The sequence below is a fragment of the Phodopus roborovskii genome, unplaced genomic scaffold (assembly GCF_943737965.1).
Source record: "Phodopus roborovskii unplaced genomic scaffold, PHOROB, whole genome shotgun sequence".
NCBI lineage: Eukaryota > Metazoa > Chordata > Mammalia > Rodentia > Cricetidae > Phodopus > Phodopus roborovskii.
This window is the reverse complement of record NW_026126558.1, coordinates 21,068,657-21,080,903: the sequence shown is the minus strand read 5'-3', so window position 1 is coordinate 21,080,903 and position 12,247 is coordinate 21,068,657. Positions and strand designations below refer to the sequence as shown.

General features: G+C 42.0%; 1 pseudogene; it reads left to right on the top strand.

The window, feature by feature from the left end:
- The first annotated feature begins 2,180 nt into the window (after positions 1-2,180).
- LOC127234555 (40S ribosomal protein S5-like) lies at positions 2,181-2,799 on the top strand (annotated as a pseudogene).
- Positions 2,800-12,247: the final 9,448 nt, after the last annotated feature.

Sequence of the window (12,247 nt, the reverse complement as noted above, 5' to 3'; positions counted from 1 at the left end):
AAGATGCCAAAGGCCCTGCCCGCAAATTCAGCCATCTTGCTTTCATCGCTCCCCCCAAGCTTGGGAAGAGGATTAGAAGCTACATGGCCAAGGGTTGTAGGTTGGTCCAACCAAAGCCCAAGATTCAAACCAAGGCAGAGGCCTCGGCTCCAGCTAAGGCCCAGGCTGCAGCTCCAGCTCAGGCTCCCAGAGGTGCCCAGGCCCCTGTGAAGGCCCCATAGAGAAGGTTTCTGCCACTGTGAAGACAGATGGACTGGTGTGACACATCTACACACTCTGCAGATGATCAGTGCCCTAGGCTGCTTTTACAAATAAACTTGAGGCAAGACCTGTTTAAAAAAACAACAAAAACAAAACCCAAAAAAACTGCGATTCCAGATGCTGTGAAGTCTCGTGCTTGGCACAACAGAGGGGCCAAACATAACCGAGGAACAAAATAGCAGTTTTCTATTAGGTTCTGGACTCTCCTTAGGTTCTTGAGTGTCTGTTCCTATCAAAAGTCTCTTTTCAGAAATAGGCGAGACAATCTCATGCTCAGGAAAGAAAAATGTCTGAGGTTTTGAGGTTTATTTAACCACTGCTGCCAAAGTGAACAAGGCAGTTACAGCTGGAGACCTTCTAGAACCTAAGCAGTGATCTGTGCGGGATCATTCAGAACTATCGTAGTGTCTTACAGGACATACCTACCATGAATAATGAGAGTGGACCACAGAGCCTCAGGTAGGTCAAAGAAACTGATTGGCTGCCTCAGTGTTTTTCCTTGTTTAAGCTAAAATCCTGAGCTTTTTTTTTTTTTTTTTTTTTTTTTCTTTTCAAGAGCACACCTTTCTATGACAGGGTTCACATAGCCCAGGCTGGCCTCAAGCTTGCTATGCAGCTGAGGCTAGACCTGAACTGCTGCTGTTTTTACCATCTCTGAGGATGACACACATGCATGGCCATGCATGGATAGAGTGAAATAATTGTTCTGTTTGTATGGGAAGCTGGCAAATAGAACATGCCATTTATTTAAACTTTCTGCTAGAGCAGTAACTTTGGAATTATGTTTTTGGAGTTCATAGACATAGATAATCCGTTGTGTGAAAATCTGTCCCATCTCCCTTAAATATAATCCTAGTAAGAGCATAGTTTGCTTAAGGCCACATTTTCACTTTGGCTTTAAACAGGGCTATTTGTTTTCATATAGTTTAAGAGTATGTTTTGCTAAACGTGGTGGCACACACGTGGTGGCACCAGCATGAAGGCCACACAGGCAAGAGGACTGCTGCGAGTTTGAGGCTAGCCCGTTCTATCTGTAGGTCGATGCCAGCCAGTACTACACAGCGAGACCCCGTCTCAAAGTGCGATTAAGATTGGAGAGATAATTTAGTGGACACACACACATACAGGCACACATGTACACACACTGTACATACACACACACAGAGGCACACACACTGCACACACACACACACACACACACACACACACACACGAAGTAAATCTCAAAAGAAGATTACTTCTTGTCCAAAGCCTGCGCCTTGGGGCTTGAATTAGAACCCAGGTGTGCAGTTTATGACAGGGTATCTTGAAGCACCTAAAGAATGTTCCAGAGCATCATAGTGTTTAGTTGAAAACAGGGCATCATGTTTTCGATAGGGAGAATAAAGTGGTCATTGAGGAACCAGAAAGCTAAGCAGATGAAGGACTCCAGAGCTGGCCATGGATTGGGAGCGTTAAGAGTCTAGAAAAGAAGTCTAGGTGTAAGGTCTGGGGGCTGGGCAAGGCCCAATGATGAATTCTGTGTCTTAGTCACTGGTTCCCCCTTCTTGGACCTACAACCTAAAAGTATAACAACAAAGCCGGACATGACTAGATGTTTTCACAATATTAACGTCAATAGCCAAGCATTTCAGCATGCAATTGTTATGTGAGAGATAAAAAAAAAAAAAGTTAACCTCTAATTTGGAAGTAAACTCTTATAAAATGCCATAGGTGGAGGTAGAATTCACAATCCAGGTCCATTGAAAATGACATACAAGGCTGCTAGATACAAGGCATACATGAAATGTAAGTGTTTAGACTTGAGTCCTATTGTCAAATTCAAAACTTTAAAACCCTGAGCATGGCTCTTCCTGTCTGTGCCAGGACGGTGCACGGTCCACGCCGAGCGGCCGAGACGTGTGGTCTGCACGGTCAGAATGACTGAGTGGGAGACAGCCACACCAGTGGTGGCAGAAACCCCAGAAATCAGGCTCTTTGGGAAATGGAGTACTGATGATCAATGATATTTCTCTGCAGGATTACATTGCTGAGAAGGAGAAGTATGCCAAGTACCTGCCCCACAGTGCAGGGCGGTATGCTGCCAAGCGCTTCTGCAAAGCCCAGTGCCCCATTGTGGAGCGCCTCACCAACTCCATAATGATGCACGGCCACAACAACGGCAAGAAGCTTATGACTGTGTGAATCGTCAAGCATGCCTTTGAGATCATCCACCTGCTCACTGGTGAGAACCCTCTGAAGGTCCTGGTCAATGCCATCATCAACAGTGGCCCCCGGGAAGATTCAACACACATTGGGCGAGCTGGGACAGTGAGGTGGCAGGCTGTGGATGTGTCCCCACTGCGCCGAGTGAATCAGGCCATCTGGCTGCTGTGCACAGGAGCTTGTGAGGCTGCTTTCTGGAACATCAAGAACATTGCTGAGTGCCTTGCAGATGAACTCATTAATGCTGCCAAGGGCTCCTCCAACTCCTGTGCCATCAAGAAGGACGAACTGGAGCGTGTGGCCAAGTCTAACCGCTGATTTCCTACCTGCTGCCTAATAAACTGTGTGCCCTTTGGGACAGTTCAACAAAAAAACAAAAAAACAAAACAAAAACAAAAACAAAAAAACCCTGAGCATCTTGGATCCTAAGCATAAAGATTCATTCAGTGTGGACACATACTGAAGAGTTTGTCATGAAGAATTGGCAAGCCCTGGAAGGAAAGATGAAGCACACATATGCAATTGCAGAGAGCAAGATGGTGTGCTGGAAATCACAATATCTAAAACTCAGCCTATAAGGCTGGGGAAGGGACTGTCCAGGTGCGGAGGAGGACCTGTGATGGTGTTGTGCTAAGGGTGGAGTTGGCCCCACAACTGCTCATCTTGTATTTATTTTCATAAAGCAAAAGGTAGAGAATGTAAGATTAAAATGCCTCATGAAGTTGATTTGAAAATAGGTTCAGGGTTTAAGATCAGATCTTTAAAAAGAATCTTCCATTCTGTTAAGAGTTATGCATAAAGAAAGTCTCCTGGTCTTGGAATGCTAATGGTTACTCATGTTTCCTTCTGCACCATGAGACAGTGATGCCAGCAGAGACACCCAGGCATGGTGCTACATGCCTATAACTCCAATGCCTATGAGACTAAGGCAGCAAGAGATCATGAGTTAAGGGCCAGCTTGAGCTGCACAGTGATATGAAAGCTAGAAAAAAATATAAGGAAACAAAACAACAAACAAAGCCCCACAAAAAGGACAATATCTGTCCTTCAACCAGAAAAATGTCCTCAGGAAAAACAAACGATATCAGATGGTGAGATGACGGTTACAATTAATTCATTTCTTTTTTGAAATAGTGTTACTAGCTTTGAATTCATGGTGAGCCTCCTGTCTGAGCTTGCTGAGAATGATAGGTGAAACCTAACATAAGTGGTGAGGATTATAATTAATTTTTATGGTTTTAAATTAAGTTTGTGACACTGATTCTTTTTTTACACTTAAATTTTTTCTCTACAGGTAATCACTCCTTTAAGACATATTATTATTCTTTTTTTTTTTAAACAGTTTGACAACAACACATGTTTTTGATCATTGTTTTTTTGAAGAGGTTTCTGCTTGTTATCCTCGAGGGTTCTGGGGTTTGTGGTTTGGTTTTTCTAATTTTGGAAAATTTGACTAGTACCTTTATAGTCATTCCTATTTTTCTTTCTTGAACTTGAGTCACATGTTAGACACTTGGTATTATTCTACAGTTTCAGCTCTTTTTAAAATTCTTTGTTTTATTGTTGTTGTTGTTTCTCAAGACAGGGTTTCTCTGTGGTTTGGAGGCTGTCCTGGAACTTGCTCTTGTAGATCAGGCTGATCTAGAACTCACAGAGATCCACCTGCCTCTGCCTCCTGAGTGCTGGGATTAAAGGCATGTGCCACCACTGCCCAGCTCTTAAAATTCTTTTTTTTTTCCTTTGTGATTTAGTTTGGAATTCTCTGTTAATCTATCATTAGGCTCAGAGTAATGGCCTTGGTCTCTGATACTGTATTTATGAAATTCTAGTGTTTCTGTTTGATGGTCCATAAAGTTTTTTTTTTAACATTTATTATTGCTTTTGAGTGACTGTGTGTGGTCGCATGTACACTCAAGTGTGCCACATAGTATGTGGTAGTCAGAGGACAACTTTTGGGAGTCTATCCTCAGATTATAGGCTTGGTGGCAGCTGCCTATATGTGTTGAGCTGTCTGTTCAGCTTTGTGATAGTCTATTTTAATAGTTCCCATCTCCCAGCTTGAATTTCTTCTCTGTTTGCTCATGTTGTTCATCTTTTCCAAATACTAATCATGGTTAGTGACTCTGATGATCCCAATATTTATATCATTTCGCTGTACCTGTATAATTTCACAACAGAGTGTCTCTTCTTGCATTCTTATTAAATGCTGGGCATCTTAATAAAGAGACTGAAGTCAGTAATGTTTTGGCCTGCTAATGGCCATATTACTCTATTTTTCATGCCATGTGAAGGCTGGATGAGAACAGTCAGGCGTTGAGCTGGTAGAATTTAAGTTCCATTAGTAGTGCTGTTATGGGCTTGTACTCGGAGTACCAGCTGCTGAACCGTGTGTTTGTCCTGCCTGCTCCAACCACAGAAACGTTTCTTCATCTTCATGTTCTTTCTGATGGCAACACCGCTGCTCATCCATTGGTGTTGGGCTTGTGATAGGTGTAGAAGGCTTTTCTTTCTGGCAGTTGAGCTGCAGACTCCAGCAGTCCTTGGAAGCAGGTCTTCTTGGCATGCCTCCCTCTTCCCCCCTGGCAGCCAGATTCTTGCCTTGTGTCTGACTGCTCTTAGGTGGGAGAACATTTTTTTTTTGTCACTCCTGGTATGACTTTTGCAAGAGTTCTGGGTCCTTGGGGCTGGAGAGATTGCTCAGTCTTCCAGAAGACCTGGTTTCAATTCCCAGCACCCATGTGGCAGCTTATAACTGCCTGCAGCTTAGTTTCAGGGGCTCTGACTCCTTCACACAGACATACATGAAGGCAAAACATGAATGCATTGAAAAAAAATAATTTAATAACAATTAAAAAACAAGGTTCTGGGCCCCAGACAGTTTCCTTTCAAACCCCAGAGGCAGAGAGGTGCCAGCTTCTGTGGCTTCTTAGAAGCTGCAGGCCATTTTTTGCCTGGGCTTGAGGGACAGGAGTTTGCTGTCCCTTATTAGTAGCTTGAGTCTGTCTGCATTTCTTGCATGGAAGGTCTGTCCCCACCACAGCAGATGGGTCACTGAAGAGGGTTCTCTGACCTCCCATCCTGTCCCCACTTTTCTCCCAAGAATGAACACCCAGTGCAGGGCCCTTCAAGTTGGATGCTGGGTAGAAACATTGCCTAGGGCCCCTGTTGCTCCAAATGGACACATGGGGGCCTTCCATGGGGGGATCATCAAAGTCTGTCATGTCACTTGGGGGAGGACCCAGTTCCCCATGCATGTTTATCTTCTAAGAAAATCATTGCAGTACCACTCAGCACTGCAGAGGCTGAGGCAGAAGGATGAGGAATTTGAGGCCAGTCTAGACTCCATAGTAGAAATTCTGTGACATATTGGTTGTGACCAGCTCTTTCTACTTGTTCTGGCAGAGGCTATACTGTGTACATCTCTAGCTCTCTCAGGAAATCGTGCCTCTCTTTGGACACCAGTTTTCTTAGTTTCATTATGACGGCTTCAGGAATATCTAGGATTTTGTAGATCTCTGACTTTCCTCTTGATGCCATTCAATATCATAGGTGAAGTGGAATTTAGAGCTTTTTGTTAATGCATGTTCATTCATATTGACATAAAACTAAAATGAGATCTCAAGAATAGCTGAATGGAGCGACACAAGTCTTTCCATTAGTCTCGGTAAGGCAATGGAAATGGAGTCACAGTGTTGGCCTTGAACTTGCCTGGTACCACAGCTGTGACATCAGCCTGTGTCCTGATGTCTTTGGACTCTATGCCCTTACCTGTCTCATCTCTAAATCATCAGATGAGAGGGGTGAGGTTAGAGTCTCTATGCAAACTGGGCAAAGCTTTGGCAGTTGCAAGAGCAGGGCAGTCTGCCGGGTTCTGGCTGTAACCACAGCAGCTACCTGGTATGGAGGAGGATGCTTGAGCTCAAGGAGTGAGCCAGAGAAGAGAAGCTTGTTTTCCTTTTAAAACAGAGCTATTCCAAACCAGGCCACATCTTTATACATGTTCTGTTTTTCTGTGTTTTTTAAAAAGTCCCCCATTCTACAACCTCTCTTAATTCTAAGCACTTTAAAAATAGTGCAATTCACCAAAAACAAACAAACAAACAAACAAACAAAAAAACATCACATTAAAATACATTATCATGTAAAACTATAGAGGAAGAAACATATTGGGAGATGGAAAGATTTCTGAAGGTGTAGAGATTAGTTGATTTCCCACATTGCTTCAGGGTTAATTCTTTTTGAAAGCATTTATTATGCTTTTATTGTTCTTAGGCAGGTGTCCTATTGTGTTGCTGAGCAAGATTCTTGTTCTCTGTGTGTGTGTGTGTGTGTGTGTGTGTGTGTGTGTGTGTGTATGTGTGTATGTGTGTCTAGAGAATTTCTATGAATTTCTAACTCTAAGATGCACACTTCCACCACATTTTAATTTCTGACATTAGAATTTGTTTTGCATTTGATCACATACCTGGCTTAGTTTTCATTTTTCAGGATTTATTTTTTATTTTTTGGTGTGTGTGCACATGTGTGTGTATGCCACATGAGAATGCAGTGTATGAGGAGGCCAGAAGAGGGAGTCAGAACTCCTGGAGCTGGAGTTACAGGTGGTTGTGAGCTGCCATGTGTGTACTGGGTACAGAACTCAGGTCCCTTGGAAGAACAGCTAGCAGTCTTAACTATTGAGCCATCTCTTCAACCCCATTTGGGAAATAAACTGATAGTATATTTTAACAGTGATATAATTTTAGATATGAAGAAATATAGTATTGCATAGGTAATTTTGTAGATTAAGAACCCAAATATACTTATATATAATTAAATTTGTTATTTATTTGTTTATTTTTGAGAAGGAGCTTTCTAGACAAGGAATGACACATTTGTGCTGGAGATGTTTGGAAACCTTATATTTGGAATTTAAAAATGATTTAAATTATCTTAGCTTCAACTGTGATAGAAGATATACCTCTATTCCTATGTGTGTGTCACATCTTAATTTTCCTTCCTGCATTTCATTTTAATTATACTTGTCACAGAGTGTCAACCACTCTGTATTCATTCTCCATGTTGTTTTCACAGCAATTGTCTGCCTATACATGATATACTTAAAAGGGTCATCCAGCATTGTATGGGCATGAAGAATTTGGTGCTGTGGTTCACATCACACTAACAAGTGTGTCTAGACCAGAGTAATATTTTAGGATTATTACAATATATGGTAGCAGAATCCTATAGCAAAGAAAACCCTTTAACCATTTAAGACAAATTTTGTTAATTCTTTGTATTATGGTATATGTATGTGTGCATGTGTGTGCATGCATGCATGTGTGTGTGCATGCACACATGTGCATGTGGTAGCCATAGGTGGACATGGGTATCTTCTATCATTCATCGCCTTGCTTTTTGAAGCAGGGCCTCTCATCAAACCTGATGCTTTTACCCTTGGCATTTGATTAGATTGGTTGGCTAGTGAGCTCCATGGATCCTCCTGTGTCTGCCCCAACCAGTGCTAGCATTATGGAATCATGTCACTGTGCCTGGCTTTTACATGGTGCTGGGAATCTGAACACAGGTCCTTATGCTTGCACAGCAAATGCTTTACCCACGGAGCTGTCTCCCTAGCCCAGCTTTTATTTATTGTTACAGTGGGGTAAAGTTGTCTCTATCACACAGGAATCTTGTTGGCTATGTCTGTCTAGCAAAAGAGGAGCAAATCTCACGTCCTTTTCCTAAATGAAAGACTGACAAAAATAGTTTTAAAAACCTTTTAATATCCTCTAATAACTTCTTTTAATTAAAGGCATAGATTCTTAGTTATATAAAATCTCTCTCTGACTGTGACACAAAAAGCACAGTTGGGGCATTAATGGGTTTTTAAATTGTCTTTGATGTTGAATTATAAATGTATACAGGTAGCTGGTCAGATAACTGGACAAAGTAAATATTTTTCTCACTGTCAACATAGACCCTAGCTATTCTTTGAAGAGCTCCCGCTCTCATGTAAGGATAGGGTTCTATAAAGACAGCTGCTCTTTTCCCTACCATGACTTAGGGAACTCCATTTGATTTGGTAAGCTTTTTTAAAAAAAAATATTTATTTTTGAACTTTTATATGTGCTTTATGTTTGCACACTATGTGTGGTGTATCATGCCTGTGGAAGCCTGAAGTGGATATCAGATTTCCTGAAGCTGGAGGTACAGATGGTTGTGAGGAGCTGTGTGAGTGCTGGGAACTGAGGCCAGGTTCTCTTTAAGAGCAGCCAGTGATTTCTACTGCTGGGCCATCCTTCCAGCCCTGGCAACTTCTCTGAAATGTGGTAGAAACCACCCTTCCACATCAGGTGTACAGAGCTCTCTGGTAAAGCCAGTTTCTTTAACCCAGGTATTCTGTATGGACACATGAAGAAGGACATTGAAAATAGCATAGAAATTAGTCCACACAAGCTTTGGATGTGTCTAATGAAACAGTTCCATAGAGCCCCAACAGGACCTCTAGTTGTGCTCATTTAGGGTCACTTAAACATTTTTGATGATTCATTTTTTTTCTTTTTATGTGCATCCATTGGTGTTTTTCCTTGCATGTGTGAGGGTGTCAGATCCCCTGTAACCGGAGTTACAGACAGTTGTGAGCTGCAATATGGGTGCTGGTAATTGAACCAGGGTCCTCTAGAAGAGCAGCCATTGCTCTTAACCTCTGAGCTACCTCTTCAGTTTCACTTCTAGGGTCACTTTTGGGAGGAAATTTTTTTCTTCACTGTGAACTGTATGTCCTGAGTCAAATACTATAGCCAAAGTTATTAAATACCAGTGATATTTAACACATTGGACTGAGAAGTTCATTAGCTCTGTCATGCAGATACATATGCTCCTCAGGAACAATGTCACTCAGTTTGCCAGAGAGGTAAACTTGGTGAGTTTTGCACTTTGGCCTTGTGGAGCTCAGTCTGATTTTTTTTTTTTTTTTTTTTTTTTTTTTGCATTAGTAGGGGTGAGAAGAGAAAAAGCAAGGCAAAGCAAAACAACAAAACATACAAAGCACCGTTAGACTGTCTGAGGTTGCAGGGATGCAGTTGAGCACGGACTAGTAAGACATGGGATGTTAAGCAATCTTGAAAGTTTGGGGAAGTTAAGTAGTCTGCCAGAAACTCCTAGAGAAAATCCAACTCTTTCCTTTTATTTAATAACTGGGAAGTAATAAATATAATTCATAGTGAGTATTCATATACCTTTTGTGTGTTTTGATACATATGTATGGAGGTCAGGGGCTCAAGCTTGGGTGTGTTCCTCCATTGTTTTGTTATTTTTTGAGACAGTCTCTCGGTCAACCTGGAGCTCACAAATTTGACTCTAAACTGTCTGGCCAGTAACATCCAATGCTCCTTCTGTTCCATCTTCCCTGTTTTGGGATTACAAGTGCATGCCCCCATGCCTGGCTTCTTACATGGGTGCTGGGGATCTGAACTTTGATCTTCACACTTGTGTGACAAGTGTGTTACTGAGTAAACCATCTCCCAACCTCTCTATGTATTAATGTACTTAAGAGATAAAGGTATGTAAGGGCAATAAGAAAGAACTGACCCATTGAGGTATTCCAGACTTACAAAATGGACATTAAGGCTGCTTAACGAGTGTTTTTGAAGGAATTCAAAGGGATAACAAAAAAGCCTAATGACTACATGTCGTGGAATAGTTTCATTTTCCTCCCAAATGTACAAGAATGTATTAAAAATAAATTATAAACTTCTACAGCTTCCATGAAGGTTCATTCAGAGTAGTAGGGGGAGGGAAAAAAAGCCTTTAATAAAATACAGGAACCATCTTGAGTTAAACAAATGCCAGAAAAAATTATAATTGTAAAAAACACGATGCAGGCTATCGTTATTCCAGTGGCTGTGTTGTTTCCAATAACAGTTTGGCGCTGTATTTAGTCTGTAGCAATCTACAATTGAAATATAAAATAAAGATTTTCCTTTTATTTTCCTCTGAAGTTCTGGGCCAAGTTAAGCGGAGCTGAACGAAGCATCTGTGGGTGATTAAGACAGGCTTTCCTATGGGGTTTTGAGTAGAAAGTAAACATGGATTCTATCCATAGTCAACAGCATTTACAAATGTAAAGCGAGGAAGCTACTGAGTGTTTGGAGAAGGAACTGCTAGAAAGGAGGCAGAAACAGACCAGCAGATGGTGATGAGTTCCATATGGTCAAAGGCTATATTCAAAGGAAAACAGAGGCAGCGGGTGGTTCTGGCTGATGATACTTTATTGAAGCATTCGTGTGTGTGTGTGTGTGTGTGTGTGTGTGTGTGTGTGTGTGTGTGTGTGTGTGTGTCTTATTTTCTATCATTGGCTCTCGAGAAGGCTTCCATCTCATGACGCCAGAAAAAGATGACTTACACGCAAGAGAAGAAGGGTTTTGTGTGGGAACCTTTCAGGGAGTGATGTAGCCAATGGAGCATCCCCTGGAGTCTCTACCTGGAAGTTGACTGTAATTCTGGGCTGGGGAGATGGCGTGGTCTGCAAAGAGCTTGCTGCTCATACGAGGACCTGAGTTTGATACTCAGCACCTAAGTAAAAGTTTGGAATCTGTGCTGGGGAGGCAGACACAGGAGGATCCCTGGAGCTCGCTGGTCAGTCATGTTAGCCAAATCAGTTCATACTTGAGAGAAGGCGTCTCAAAAACAAACCAACAAAAATTAAGGAGGGTGGTTCTTGGGGAGCAATACCTGGGGTTGATCTCTGGCCTTCATGTGCCCATGCACAGATACACAGGTGCACACACGCACTTGCGTTCTCTGATTCTTTCTGCTTACCTTGGTTTTCTGTCAACTGTACTCTTCTAACTTTGTGAGATTATGTCACTGATTTGGTGCCAAATGGGATTCCAGTTCTGAGTCTTTAACTTACTAGCTCTGTGAGCCTGGGGGATGACCAAGTACCCTAAGCTTCCATGGCTTTTGTCTTCAGAGTCATATAGCAGTAATATTCATCTCACATTTGTTTCCCCAAACAAATTTGTTTCTCTCCAGTGGTTGCCTGCAACTGTAGTGTACCCAACCCTATATATGTTTCTGTCCTGTGCTACATACCTAAAAAGGTTGTATGTATGAGCTAAGCATGGTAAGAGATTACTAGCAATATATAATATAATGAAATTATTGGAATAATGTGCTATAGCAAGTTACGTGGATGTGTTCCCTGTCTCTAAACTGCCGAGGAATGGCTGGTGCTCACTGTGGGTACCAGGAACAAATGGGAAATCAGTGTCTTGGATGGGATAGGATGGGCTGGTAGCAGAGTTCAACACTCAGGATGACAATTAAAAATTATGCATTAGTTATGTAATTTCCATGAATATTTCTGGAAAGTGGTTAGCTGAAAATTATTTATTCTATGGACAAGGTTGTGGGGTAGAGACTGGAACCTTCATGTTTTCTACTTTATTTTGTGTGGGGGGGGTCAGGGGGGAGAGGTCAGAGGACAACTTGTAGACTCTCTCCTTCCACTGTGGGTTCCAGGAATCAAGCTCTGGCCATCAGGTTGGCTCAGTGTGCACGTTTACCCACTGAGCCATCTCACTGACCCGGCCTTTATGTTTTAGACAGCCTAAATGTAGAATTGTTACAAAGAGTAAAATGAACTTGTCTAGGTAAAATGTCTACCGGAATCACCTGGAAGGCTATAAAGTTACACACTCTAGGGCCCCACACTAGTATACCTGAGTCACTAGTGTATTTCTTTGTTGACCACTGGCCAGTCATCAAACTTCCTTTGTTTTGCTTGTTTTCTTGA